Source organism: Bactrocera oleae, chromosome 3, assembly GCF_042242935.1.
Source record: "Bactrocera oleae isolate idBacOlea1 chromosome 3, idBacOlea1, whole genome shotgun sequence".
Taxonomy (NCBI): Eukaryota; Metazoa; Arthropoda; class Insecta; order Diptera; family Tephritidae; genus Bactrocera; species Bactrocera oleae.
In genome coordinates, this window is record NC_091537.1 from 60,449,488 (window position 1) to 60,464,060 (window position 14,573).

At 35.0% G+C, this 14,573-nt stretch overlaps 1 long non-coding RNA gene across 1 annotated transcript; it reads left to right on the forward strand.

Annotated features, from left to right (window-relative positions):
- Window positions 1-6,457: 6,457 nt before the first annotated feature.
- LOC118679800 (uncharacterized) lies at window positions 6,458-14,295 on the forward strand. Its single transcript, XR_004975304.2, has 3 exons — window positions 6,458-6,746; window positions 6,835-7,055; window positions 13,940-14,295. It is a non-coding gene; the product is annotated as an uncharacterized lncRNA (long non-coding RNA).
- The last annotated feature ends 278 nt before the right edge of the window (window positions 14,296-14,573 follow it).

The following is a 14,573-nucleotide window of genomic DNA, read 5'->3' on the forward strand; positions in this document are numbered from 1 at the left end:
ATTACACAGTAACACTTCACTACAATGTTTCTACATATTTATTTTATATTAAATATTCAAGTATTTGCTTTAAATAAGCATTTAATTTTTACACAATTTTCGTAATATGAACAATAACAAATGGGTTCCATGTTGTCAGATAATAAGTGTTGCCATATCCAAACGGATGAAAGCAATGAAAATAAATAAAAAACCCAATTACCCTCTACAAAATATTATGAACTTAATTTTCCATTTTAATAAAAGAAAAAGGTTTTATGGCGTATGTTTTATTGCATCTGATAATTTCACAAATGGATCATGATGCTGATTTACTATATTTTTACGCCATATGTATTCATGTATCAAATTTTCAAAATCTTCACTGTTATTATAATTATCCTTAATAAAAATTGAAGTTTATAGAGAGTTATATATTCTCTTTAACATTGCTTTTTTTTGTAAAGAATTTTTATTTGCACTGGCGGCCTTCGCGCTTCAAAAAAATAACCTTGGTCGGTCCAACACCGGGGTGTTCATAATTCAATCGCGTCAAACTTCTTTCTGCACTGGCGGCCTTCGGCCGCGCTTCAAAAAAATAACCCTGGTCGGTCCAACACCGGGGTGTTGATAATTCAATCGCGTCAAACTCCTTTCTGCACTGGCGGCCTTCGGTTGCGCTTCAAAAAAATAACCCTGGTCGGTCCAACACCGGGGTGTTCATAATTCAATCGCGTCAAACTTCTTTCAGCACTGGCGGCCTTCGGCCGCGCTTCAAAAAAATAACCCTGGTCGGTCCAACACCGGGGTGTTCATAATTTAATCGCGTCAAACTTCTTTCCGCACTGGAGGCCTTCGGCCGCGCTTTAAAAAAATAACCCTGGCCAATCCAATACCATAATTTATCAATAGAAGGGAATGAACAAAATAATAGTTCATGTATTTGGGGTATAATCCTCTTTTATTGTTCATTTTAATTCGCTTTCAAAATATATATTTATATATATATATATATATATATATAATAGATATGGCAACACTTATTATCTGACAACATGGAACCCATTTGTTATTGTTCATATTACGAAAATTGTGTAAAAATTAAATGCTTAATTAAAGCAAATACTTAAATATTTAATATAAAATAAATATGTAGAAACACTGAAGTGAAAAGTTAGTGTATAATAAGTGCATAATATAAAAGAAAATATAACCATAAATCGAGAAATTGTAAAATGAATTTTGTGAAATTTTCAACTTAAAATGCAAATATCTCGAAAACTATAAGTTTCCGGCGGCAATAATTATATATATTCGTGATCTGGAGAATCTCCTCTATCCAACCATACGCCTCTTAACCCTGAAATCGTGGGATGCTAAACTAAAGCCCACCCAAGCAATGAAAATAATAAACACGATTTTAGGAGATCACAGTACTCCATTACATATAATCTATTCACTAATCAAGACTGTTTCACTGCCGTTGGAGATTTATAACATCTGTGTTTGACTAACCGATCGAAGCTGTGGCACTTTTTTTCGCTACAACTCTAGTAGATCGGCTTCAGCAGCCTCATTTCACATTACTCTCATTTTTTGGCGAACACGAATGCCAGAACAAAATAGAATCTATGATAAATTGCCAGAATCCACCATACAGCTAAATTCGTAGTTGCCAGAATGTTGGAGTGGTGAAGTTTAGTTAACAAACTACTATATAAAGGCTGCCGGATTGTGCAACAGACACTGTGCTGCTTCGTAAAGAGCTATAAGCAATAAGTTGTAAACTTGAACAACGATTAATAAGAGTTATGTTATTTAAATTAGAAATAAAGAAAGGTGCATATCCATTAAATTGGGACTTTGATTTAATATCCAGCGATCGAACTCAAGAGTGAGTTGCTTGGTAGACGATTTATAGAGAAATCCGTTACAATATTTTTTAACTTTGACAATTTGTAGTGTTTAAATCAGCTGCGAAAATGTGATAAATTTCTGTACTGACAAACAGATGGCTCTAAATCGGAGTCGCACAGGGAGGTTTCAAATAGATTAGCCATTTGGTGTTATTTTCTTATAACGAAATTTTACTAAATCTAGTAGATTAGTGAGATAATTTACTCAACAGCCTAAATCCCCTGATTAAGTGTAGGTCGGAACATGGTATTACTTTACAAATTTATATTATCGCCTGAATAAACATGCCTTTTTTATGGTGTTAAATTACTTTTTGTAAATCCTTTCAAAATATCTTAATTTTTTTCCATAAACTCAATAATTGTGGCACTGTGTGTTATATTCTTATGTGTTTCCCTATAGAAATAGGGATACGGCAATTCGTACCAATAAAATACATTAATTTCTTAACTTACATTTTAATTCTGTCAGCGACTATCTTCTTGATTTGTTTCTGATAACAAAACCGATAAAATTGGTTTCCATGACATCCAAAACCGATACAATTTCTGTTTCGAACATCAAACCAATAATATCTGAATTCATGGCACCTAGTAAATTTTTTTTATCGGTTCCAATTCTATTCCGACAACTATCAGATTCTACAACACCCCTGATTGAAAAACTTACCTATTCGATCGAAAGAAATTACGTTTAAGTCATTGAAGCCGTATCGAAACAAAATTTTCAGTGAAATAGTACTTTTTTACCGACTCGATAAAATACATTCCGTGACTATAGATGACACTAATTTCGAAATCATTGAAATTTCGTGCAAAACCGAGAATATTTGTCAAAATCTCCGTTGATAAAAAAATGGGGCATTTGTAAGTATTTATGTGAAAAAATTGCTAAAGTCGCACTAAATTATGTTTAAGTCGGTATTTTAGATTCAAGAGACAAAAACACATCAACAAAAATCAATTTGAAGTACATATTTAAGATATTTTTATAAAGGTGGAAAAATATTCACGGTATTCGGTAGCTGGGGGCTTGAAATGTTAGTGTCCGATTTCTATAATTTTTAGACGTGAGGCGGTATACCTTAAAGACACTATTTGGGCAACGTTTAATTTCGATGGCTTCGTTGGTGCTTTACTTATATACTGTAAAATGAAATAATCAGATGAAATTTAAAACAGTGTCATATGGTCAGTAAGCGTGGTTGTGATAATTCTTGTTGTTGTAACGGCAGAAAACATTCCTAAGTAGTATTTAAACGATGCGCAGAAGGCAGGTGTGATCAATTTGAGACTTTTGCGTGAATAACGTAACGAGGTAACGTTTCTTCGTCGCTATTGTTGTTGATATATTTGGTAGACATGGGAAAAGAAATTATGGTTATCTCCGATGGAGTTAAAGACGAGATCAAAACATTATTGAATGATGGTGTGAGTTATCGCTAAATTTAGCCTGGAGAAGAGAAGGTACACCACGTTAAGCCTACGCTGAAGTTTGGAAGTTTGGAAGGCATGACGACCAATGATGTTGGTAGGTTGGGGAAATTCGAGAGAAGAATGACGGCAAAGTCTTATATTGAGGTTATTCACAGCTATTCACAATGATCCGAAACATATTGCAAGGGCATCTCGCAAATGGCTCCAGGACAACAATATTAGTACGCTACATTATTAGTTGGCCTCGGCAATCTCCGGTTTACTGTGAAACACGGCTTCAGCTTATGCCCAGGCTTATGGCGGCAAAATTTCAGATCGTTTTAATTTTAGAGCCGAAGAAAAATAACTAAATTTAATTCTAATCGGAAACATATACGTTTCGACATATTCGCATTTATTGATTTATAGTTAATTGTTTTTATATTATATATGTTATTATGCACTCATAATTCACTTACACTTCAATACATTGTTTCCATATATTTATTTAGTCGGCTTTAGAATACCGTCCCAGGGATAGAGGAGATCATCCAGATTAAGAATATATATAGATCCGCGGGAAACTTATAGTTTTCGAGATATTTACGTTTACAATTTAAAATTAATTATACACTTATATTTTTCACTTTTGTTTCCACTAACACTTTACTAATTAATTTTTATACATTTTTTTATATTAAATAATGCAAAAATAACTTTATTTCAATATTTAAATCATTCTTCAATTTGGGAAAACTTTAGTATACCGTCCCAGGCTTTCGGGGATAAAATGGGTATGGGCGGATAAAGTAGATCCTTTAGATCAGTAATATATATAGCCTCCGAAAACTTATAGTTTTCGAAATATTTACGTTTAAAGTTGAAAATTTCCACTATTTAATAAAGTACGCAATTTTTCGATTTAAAATGAATTATACACTTATTTTTTTTTACTTTTATATCCACTAACATTTCACTAATTCGTTTGTACACATTAATTCTACATTATCAAAAATAGTTTAATTTAATATTTACATTATTGTTAAATTCTATTAATTCTGACAATAACAAAATGTCAAATAACCAGTGTTACCTTATCGATATCTTCTGTAAATGAACTGAAAGAAATGAAAACAGATAATACCCCAAATACAGGAATCCAAAACCTAGAAAAATAAACTATTAGAGAGCATTGATGTTAAGGATTATGTTATACCCTCTATGACAATTTTACTTTTTCTTGTAGAAATCCGTTTTGCGTTGGGGGCTTTCGGCCGGTCTCCAAAAAAATAACCCTGGTCGGTCCAACACCGGGGTGTCCCAAGGTTTTTTCACGCAGAGATTATTTTTGCGTTGGCGGCCTTCAGCCGCGCTTTAAAAAAGAAATAATCAGACCAACACCAGGGTTTATTAAGTGAAGGAAACTAAAATATTTATTATTGTTCATCAACCATTATGGTTCCTGTATTTGCGGTATAATCTCTCTTATTATTTTATTTTTCGATGCGATGTTCCGCCGCCACAATGGGAAAGAAAAAATGGGCAAAGCACCCGAGCTCTGATGATTGTTGCGAAAGTAAGAATTCCCGAAGCTCTTAACGAACTGCACAACTGTCCAAGTGGAGGATACATGGCTATCACTAAAACTTTGTAGAAATTAAAACAAAGATTTTATTGAATTGGTTGTCGTTAATCAGTTACGAAGTGGATCGCCTATTGCTGTTAAAGGACCGAGGTCCAGGAGTCACGGTCAGATGAAGCAGTACAATTTGGGTGCATTCTGATGTGCCAGATTGGTATTCGGAAACTCCGTACATCTGCACTACATTCGCAGTCCGATGGCATGGTAGAACGATTCAATCGAACTTTGGAAGAACATTTGAGGAAAGTTGTGGACAAGTAACAAAAATATTGTCCATATATCCTTGTTCCTAATGGCTTATTGGTTTGCCGTTCATGAAACAACAGGGCAGACTCTAGAAAGGGTAATTTTTGGTAATGATCTTTGACTACCGATTGATTTGAAATTTGGAATTAACGTCATGGGAGGAAGCAATGCTAAGGAAGTCAACAGCATCCTAGACGACATTATGAGCGATAAAATGAAAGCAAAAATGATAAGCAATGAACTCTGAGGGTTTTATTGAAGAAGATTAGGTATTTTTATATAACCCACAACGAAAGAAAGGGCTATTTCCCAAATTATAGTGTAAATGGGAAGGACCATACCAAGTTATTAAACGACTCAATGATATTGTGTATCCATACAGACCATTGGAAGACCAAGGAATAAAATAAAGGTAGTTCATCTGGAACGGCTTGCAGCGTTTGGTACCACACATATATCTAGTCGGGACGATCAGATTTACAGAAACAACTAGATAGCGAAATTCGTAGTTGCCAGAATTTTCGAGTAGCAAAAAAGTAAAAAGCGGATTTCTCCATAAATCGGCTTCCTATAACTGGATCTCTGGAACTCTGATCAAAACAACTTAACGCTTTACTACTCATTATCCGAATTTTCAACGTCGAGTAGCGAAGATTCCTTAGCAATCTACTATATAAGGGCTGCCGAATTGTGCAGCCATTAAATTGAGACTTTTGTTTAACAATCCAGTGATCGAACACAAGAGTGAGTTATAGGTAGACGAATTATAGAGAAATCCGTTACAATATATTCATTACAAACTAAATTTTTCTTTTAATTACATTATTATTTTTTTTAAAAGCTTATATGTGGCTCATAGATAGTTAATATTAATTGTTAAATTTTAATAATTTACAATAGTTATACTAATAGGAAAATTAAATTTTATAATTTAAGAACTGAAGTTCAGCATGAAAACTTTCCATCAAAATTTGCAAATATTTAGAGTGAATAAAAAAGAAATTTCTTTTTGTATTTGTTAAAATTTTTTTTTTCATGTTTGTACACATTTCTTATAAAGAGCACATTACATTATTATTATTAAGGTAACAAAACAAAATGTTAAAATTAAAATCTGATGACATTTTCAAACTAAACAAAAGATTTTATGTTAAGATGAAGAAATCTTCCACTTTCAATTCCAATAAATAATATATACAGGTTAGTTAAAAAGTTTATGCTCTCACCAAGAAATACTAGCTCCAAAGTTTATTCTCAAGTTGGTTCTTATCTGTCGTGAAAACACATGCAAAGTTACAAGTCATTCTGTTAATTAATTCTTTGTTTACAATGTTTGAAGTTTGCGTGTCAGAGTATTTTTTTAATATGGAAAACATTGTATATTGCGCAGTGAATAGATTCTTTGCTTTAAATGGTTTAAAAGCAAAAGAAATTTATGAAAAATTATTAGAAGTGTAATATAAGGAGTCCTTATCTGAATTTAAACACGCAAAGGACGATCCAAAACCACAACTACACCAGAAATCATTGAGCAAGTTCATAATATTGTAAGTGAAGATACAAGTTTGACTAAACGTGAAACTGCTAATGCCACAGGAATCTCATACGAACAAGTACTTTATATTTTACCTGCAGAATTACATATAAAAAAGTTAGTGCCGCACAAGTTAACAATTCAACATAAACTGAATCGAAAACAAATTTATCAGCATGGTCTGGAGCATTTTAAGCAGAATAAAACCGATTTCTTGCGTCGTTTTATAAGTACGGATGAGAGTTGGATCTACCACCATAATCCTAAATTGAAACAAAAACGTCTACAATGGACTGAAGCTGTTTGTTCAGCTACAAAGCAGGTGAGGTCACAACGATCAGCAAAGAAGGTTATGGCATCACTTTTTTGGATTCAATAGGAATTTTGTTAATTGATTATATGCAGAAAGGTAAAACAATCAACTCTGAATATTATTGCAGTCTTTTGGATCAGCGGGGTGAAAAAATTCGTGAGAAAAGACCTGGTATGCAGCACAAAAAAATCATTTGTCATCAAGATAATGCACCTGCTCAGGTGTTTTAACAATGACAAAACGAACTCAAATTTAACGAATTAAAATACGAATTGCTGAAGCATCCACCGTATTCATTTCATTCAGATTTGGCTCCCAGCCACTACTACCTCTTCAGAAATTTGAAACTTGCTTGCGCTTGCTTTGTACACTTATGCTACCGCTATGTTTTCGTCCACGCAATTATATGAATATTTGTTTATGCACATTAGCTAGTCCCATTTAACATGTAGTAAGCTGAATATGTAAGCAGCCTCTTGCAATGCTGCGTTCCCATTTTTTTATATTTCTCTTTTGTTAATAACTAAACTATATACGAAGGAGCAATAGAGTAAAGTATATACTTGGAGTATTCTCCTTTTGTGAACTGTTTTTATGTAACTTACATACTTATGTATATATGCACTAATAGAAAACGAAACTATGTACTTAGCATTATGTATTGAACGGTATTGCAATATTGCTTAGAATATTATTTAAGAAGAAGAATATTGCGAATAAAGTTAGTCTAATAACTGACCACACATAGCATCATTACTCGGCCCTTTGTATTTTATCGCTGTTACAACTTCGCTTTTTCGATATTTGCGCGGCTACAAAAAAAGCTGTGTACTACATTTTTTGGCGCCCAACGTGCGGCACGAGTGAGTTTTTTTGTTCTTTCGCAAATCATTTCGGAGTGTGGTCAGTATTAGACTGCATCGTTGGACATTATCGTCGCTGGACATTATCGTCATTGGATATTTTCGTCATTGGAAATTATCGTCACCATTGGACATCTTTACCATTGGAGTCACCAGCATTGTTCGCACAAAGCACAGCACACCAGTTTGTCACCGCTAAGCCTCGTCGTTACCATTGCCTGTAGCTCATATTCGCATGTTCGTTGCATACCCATACATAAGTATAACTTGATTTTATAAATTTTGCGGTGAAATTAACTAATCACTTATTGCTTAACTACTCACTAGGAGTAGAAATATTATTATTTAAAATTTTGAAGTCTCTATAAAGTATATATAAAATCCTGTTCTGCAATGTCTTTAAACGAGCGACAACAACGCGCCAGCACCAAGAAAAATATTACACCAGCTTGCGACCAGGTGGAAAGGCTCTTTCAGCTGCGGAATACAAATGCCGTTTGGGCATCCTGGAGTCCTATTTTAAGCAGATTCTCTCAAATCAAACTGACATCGAAAGATTAGATGCTGATGATGGTGGACGTGCTGACCTGGAAGAACTTTACATCACAATTAAATTGGTTATCCAATCGCAATTGGCAGAAGATAACAACGTTTCACTTTCGGACACAACTTGCGTGGTACAATCAAGTTCAAAACTTCCACCACTTAAGCTTCCTACGTTTGATGGCAAGTATTCGAATTATCAAAATTTTATCACCTCGTTCAAGCAAATAATTGATCGTGAATTCAATTTAACTAATATTGAAAAATTCAACCATTTGCGAAATTGTCTCCAAGGTCAAGCCTTAGAAACTGTAAATGCGTTTCAAGTGCCAAATGAAAACTACCCGAAGGCGTTAGAACAGTTGAAGGTACGGTATGATAACAAAACACTAATTTTTTTGGAAGGAATAAATGCAGTTATGAAACCAAATGACATTCAGCTAAGATGTTTATTTGATAAAGCTTCAGCTATTTATGGTACCTTGACATCGCTAGGTAGCGACAGCCAAATATCGCAAGCTATGCTTATTCATTTAATTTTGGAGAAGTCTGATGAACAGACCAACAAAAAGTGAGTGGAGTCGCTAGATTTTAGAACGCTACCGTCATGGAAGAATTGCATCGCAGTTTTGGGAAGACACTGCCAATACCTGGATTCACTGGACAACACGCATGTTGTACGTCGTCAACTCAAGGTGCTAACAAATATTTATCTTCGAAATCAAGGAATCAACCACGAGGCTATACATTTTCATGTTTCAACATATCGTGTAATTTCTGTTCCAGTAACAACCATAAGGTTTTAAATTGCGAACGCTTTAAGTCACTAAACATTACTCAACGTTTCGACCATGCAGAGAAAATTGGACTTTGCATCAATTGCCTATCAAAGGGACATAGAGTAGCGAATTGTCCATCATCACACAGGTGCAAGGTTTGTGCACGACAAAATCACAGTTTACTCCACCGCGGTTCTACCCCAGTCCAACAAACACCTACTCAGGTATTTACAACACAAGAGGCAGTCGCGCATACACACAGGAATAATTCGTCGTTGGATAACGTCATCTTTGCAACAGCAAAAATTTTCGTTCGTGATGCATCGGGGAGCTACAGATTGGGTACAGCATTGCTAGATTCCTGTTTACAGGTAAATCTTATCACAGATGATTTTTCGCAAAAGTTGTTTCTGCCAAGAAGTAAGCAAAACATACAGATTCAAAGCATCGGTTCATCGTCAACAAATATTAAATTCAAAACCTCAACTAATATAAAGTCGCAAGTCACTGGTTTCTAACTTCCATTGACTTTTTGTATTACATCGCACATTGCTTATCAACCAGATCCTGAAATCAATATTTCAACATGGAATATTACACAATATAGCGCTCGCTGATGATGAATTTTATATACCAAAGAAAATCGACATGTTGCTGGGTACAGAAACGTTCTTCAGTCTTCTATCTGTAGGACAAATCAATCTTGGATCTAATTTACCAATCTTGCAAAAAACACTCTTAGGCTGGATTGTTTCGGGACGCTATAAGAAGGGCAGTAACAGCTTATCCAAACCATCTTGTTTATTTTTAGCCAATGAATCTTTAGATGCCAAATTGGAAAAGTTGTGGAGATTGGAAGAAATCACTATCATACTAGAGCCTTGGACTCGTGAACAACAGAGTTGCGATCACATACATAATTCAACTGTGTCAAGAAGACCTAGCGGCAGAATAGTTGTCAAATTACCTTTCAAGGATGATCCGACATGTTTGGGCGAGTCATATACTACGGCATTGAGACGATTTACTGCACAAGAACGTCGATTAGCCAAATCACCACAATTGAAAGCACACTACGTTGAATTTATGAGCGACTACGAGAGTTTGGGTCATATGAGCGTTGTAAAAAATCCAAATTTTAGCGAACCGCATTATTATATGCCACATCATTCTGTGCTAAAACCAACAAGTAAGACAACAAAGCTTCGAGTTGTATTTGACGCTTCCTGTCGAACCACATCCCAAAAATCATTAAACGATATTCAGATGGTTGGCCCTACAATTCAATGCGAACTTTTTCTTCTTCTTATTCGTTTTCGATTCCACAGGTTTGCACTCACTGCCGACATAGTCAAGATGTATCGCCAAGTATTAATGCACGAAGATGATCGAAATTTCCAGTATATTCTGCGGAGGAGTTCACCAACTGAAGATATTCGCACGTATCAACTAAATACTGTAACGTATGGAATGGCTGCTGCACCATATCTTGCTATACGGAGTTTGTTATATCTAGCTGAACAGCATTCAGAACAATTTACAATTGGCTCAAAAATCGTGAAGTCATCATTCTACGTAGACGACCTACTCTGTGGTGCTGATACTCTAACCGAACTTGCACAGATAATACAACTGTTAGAATTAGGACAGTTTAAATTAACAAAGTCGCATTCCAATTATCATCAATCAGAAGACGACTCTATAAAGGATCTAAACGTAGATATATCCATCACTAGTACACTTGGACTAAAATGGAACCAAAATCTTGATTGTTTTATTTTTTCATTCGAAGCCAAACTAGCACTGACTGGTCGACTTACAAAACGTTCCATCCTTTCTGTTGCATCATCACTTTACGACCCACTTGGACTTTTAGTTTATGTTATTAACATAAAAAATTTTGTTGCAAGAAATATGGCTACTAAAGTTGGATTGGGATAAATCTGTGCCACAGAACATCGAATTTGCTTGGAAAAAATTTCTTAACTGCTTATCAGATATATGGATTTTGTGACGCATCGATTCGTGCATATGGCTGCGCAATATATACTCACGTTCTCAACAAATGTGGCACTACTAGTACCATTCGCCTACTCACTGCAAAGTCCATAGTGGCACCCACCAAAAAACAATCGTTACCCAAATTAGAACTTTCAGCGCTCTTCTTCTTGCTCGTCTTTTAGCAAAAATTAAACCAACAATTTCTAACAAATCTTTGAATATTTTTCCTTGGACAGACTCACAAATAGTATTATATTGGCTTAAAATGCATTCTGCAACACTTTCGACTTGTGTTGGTAATCGAATTTCGGAAATTCAAGATTTAACCAAAGGCGCTCATTGGAGACATGTACCAAAGCATTGTAACCCGGCGGATGTTGCCTCTAGAGGATGTACTGTAAAGGAACTTGTTAATTCAATATGGTACACCGGACCAAAGTTTCTATACGAAAACTCAGATAAATGGCCAAAGAACAGCTGCGATGATATCGACATGGAAGTTGTCGATAGAGAGAATCGAAAATCAGCATTCAAGATAATTGTTAGCACCAATTACATTTTGGAAATTGTGAATCAGCGGAGTAACTACACCAGCAGCCTTCGATTAATAGCTTGGATGTTCCGCTTCATCAATAAATTTCGACATGGATCTAATCTCAATGACTCATTATTACTTTCACCACAAGAGTTACATCACGCCTCTCTTTGCATAATTTGGAATATTCAACACATACATTTCGCTAATGAAATTCATCTTTTACAGAAAGAGCTTACGATAAATGGCCCGTTACGTTATTTAAATCCTTTTCTCGAGTAAATAGAAGGATTTCAAATACTCAAAGTTGGAGGTCGATTGGAATCAGTAGATATTCCAGAAGAAAGGAAACACCCAATGCTGTTGCCAAACAAATGCGAATTTGTTGTGCATTACGTTCGTCATTTACATCGGAAACACTACCATGTAGGACCAAAGGCACTCGTAGCACTGATAAGACTTTAGATTTGGATAGTCAATGCGCGCGATTTAGCAACACGTATCCTCAGATCGTGCACACATTGTATACGCTACAAGCCAAAGCTGATGAAAAAAGTAATGGGACAGTTACCTGTCGAGCGTTTAACTCCATCTCGTCCTTTTGCGCGGTGCGGTATTGATTTCTGCGGACCAGTCAACATATATTTGAGTATTCGAGGCAAAACACCTTATAAAGCGTACATTGGGATCTTCGTTTGTCTAGCGACAAAGGCGGTTCACATCAAACTAGTATCGGATCTATCCACGGACGCTTTCTTAGCGTCATTGAAGCGCATGATTGGAAGAAGAGGTGTACCCTCTGACATCTTTTGCGATAACGCAACAAATTTTGAGCTTGCAACAAACTAGCTGAATTTAAGTCATTTTTATTTAAAACCGAAAACAAAGATGAAATTATAAAATATTGTGCTAATGAATTTATAAATTTCAATTTTATTCCTCCAAGTGCACCTCATTTCGGTGGTATTTGGGAGGCAGCAGTCAAATCGGCTAAGGGTCACCCCAACCGCACCATCAAAAATGCAAGACTCACAGCTGAGGAACTAACAACAGTCCTGGTTGAGATAGAATCTGTATTAAATTCTCGTCCAATAACACCAATGTCATCGGATCCAAATGATTATGAAGTATTAACTCCGGGGCATTTTATTATTGGTAATTCACTTAGGGCACTCCCAGAGCGGAGATTGTCAGCTAACATCAGCAACGTACAACGATGGAATCAGGTCACAAGCATTAAAAAGATGTTTTGGAACAGGTGGTCAAATGAATACATAAACGAACTTCAAGTACGATCAAAGTGGTTTACAGAGCGACCAAACATCAACAACAACTCAATGGTTATCATCCATGAAGACAATTTACCACCATAAAAATGGCATATTGGAAGAGTTATAAACTGTATCCCAGAAAAGGACTCTAAAATGCGTGTGGTGGACATTCGAACAACGAAGGGAATCATTCGGCGACCAATTCACAAGCTAGCCCTTCTACCTGTTTGAAATGCCTTTCAACGGGGCCGGGATGTTGGGTCACCGATTGAGAACCAATGCATTATACGGTCATATGTTCTATATATTTTTCCTATTTCTTGTTCTGTACTTATTTGCCTAATAGTGAAGAGCAAGCATTAGAAGTCATTCACCGCAATGCAGTTAATAATTGTATTTGCATTGTATACATACTTACATATTTATTGCTTGCTTGCGCTTGCTTTGTACACTTATGCTACCGCTATGTTTTCGTCCACGCAATTATATGAATATTTGTTTGTGCACATTAGCTAGTCCCATTTAACATGAAGCTTAATGTGTAAGCAGCCTCTTGCAATGCTGCGTTCCCATTTTTTTATATTTCTCTTTTGTTAATAACTAAATTATATACGAAGGAGCAATAGAGTAAAGTATGTACTTGGGTTATTCTCCTTTTATGAACTGTTTTTTATATAACTTACATACTTATGTATATATGCACTAATAGAAAACGAAACTATGTACTTAGCATTATGTATTGAACGGTATTGCAATATTGCTTAGAATATTATTTAAGGAGAAGAATTTTGCGAATAAAGTTAGTCTAATAACTGACCACACATAGCATCATTACTCGGCCCTTTGTATATTATCGCTGTTACAACTTCGCTTAAATATTTCGCTTTTTCGATATTTGCAGGGAAAGAGAATGAAAAAAAAAATTAGGGAAAATGAGAGAGTCTCGTATCATGTCATCCTTGATAAAGAGATGCCAAACTCATCTCTAAATGGAAATGAGAAAGCAATTGCTAAACCTCAAAACCTCCTGAACTTAGGCAACTGACAAAGTTAGCAATTAGAAAAGAGAGATTCGTTGCCGCTGTTGAAGATCACTAACAAAATTGGAAAAAATTAAAATTAAAGAAAACGCTGAATTGAAATGTATGTGATGAAATCTTTTGTAATGTCATGCTTAATAGTATAAATTTTCAATTTAAAATTATAAAAGACACTTCTTAATTGAGAGCTAATACTAATAATAATTAATAATAAAATTTTTAAATCAGTTGTTTTAATATATCACAAAATCACAAAAAAAGATTTAAATAGTTTCTCCATGTGTTAAACGGATATATTTAGGTATATATAAAAAATTTTAATTTTAATAAATGTTGGGTGCATTTAAATGCCCAACAATTTTTATTTAGACTGAAAGTGGGATAAAATTAAAACTGAAGTGGAGGAATTGCAAGGTCATCTCCGCGAGTTACAATTAAATCGGCCAATTATTTCCCCAGCTTCTGTCAAAGTACAACCTCTATCTTTTGATGGCA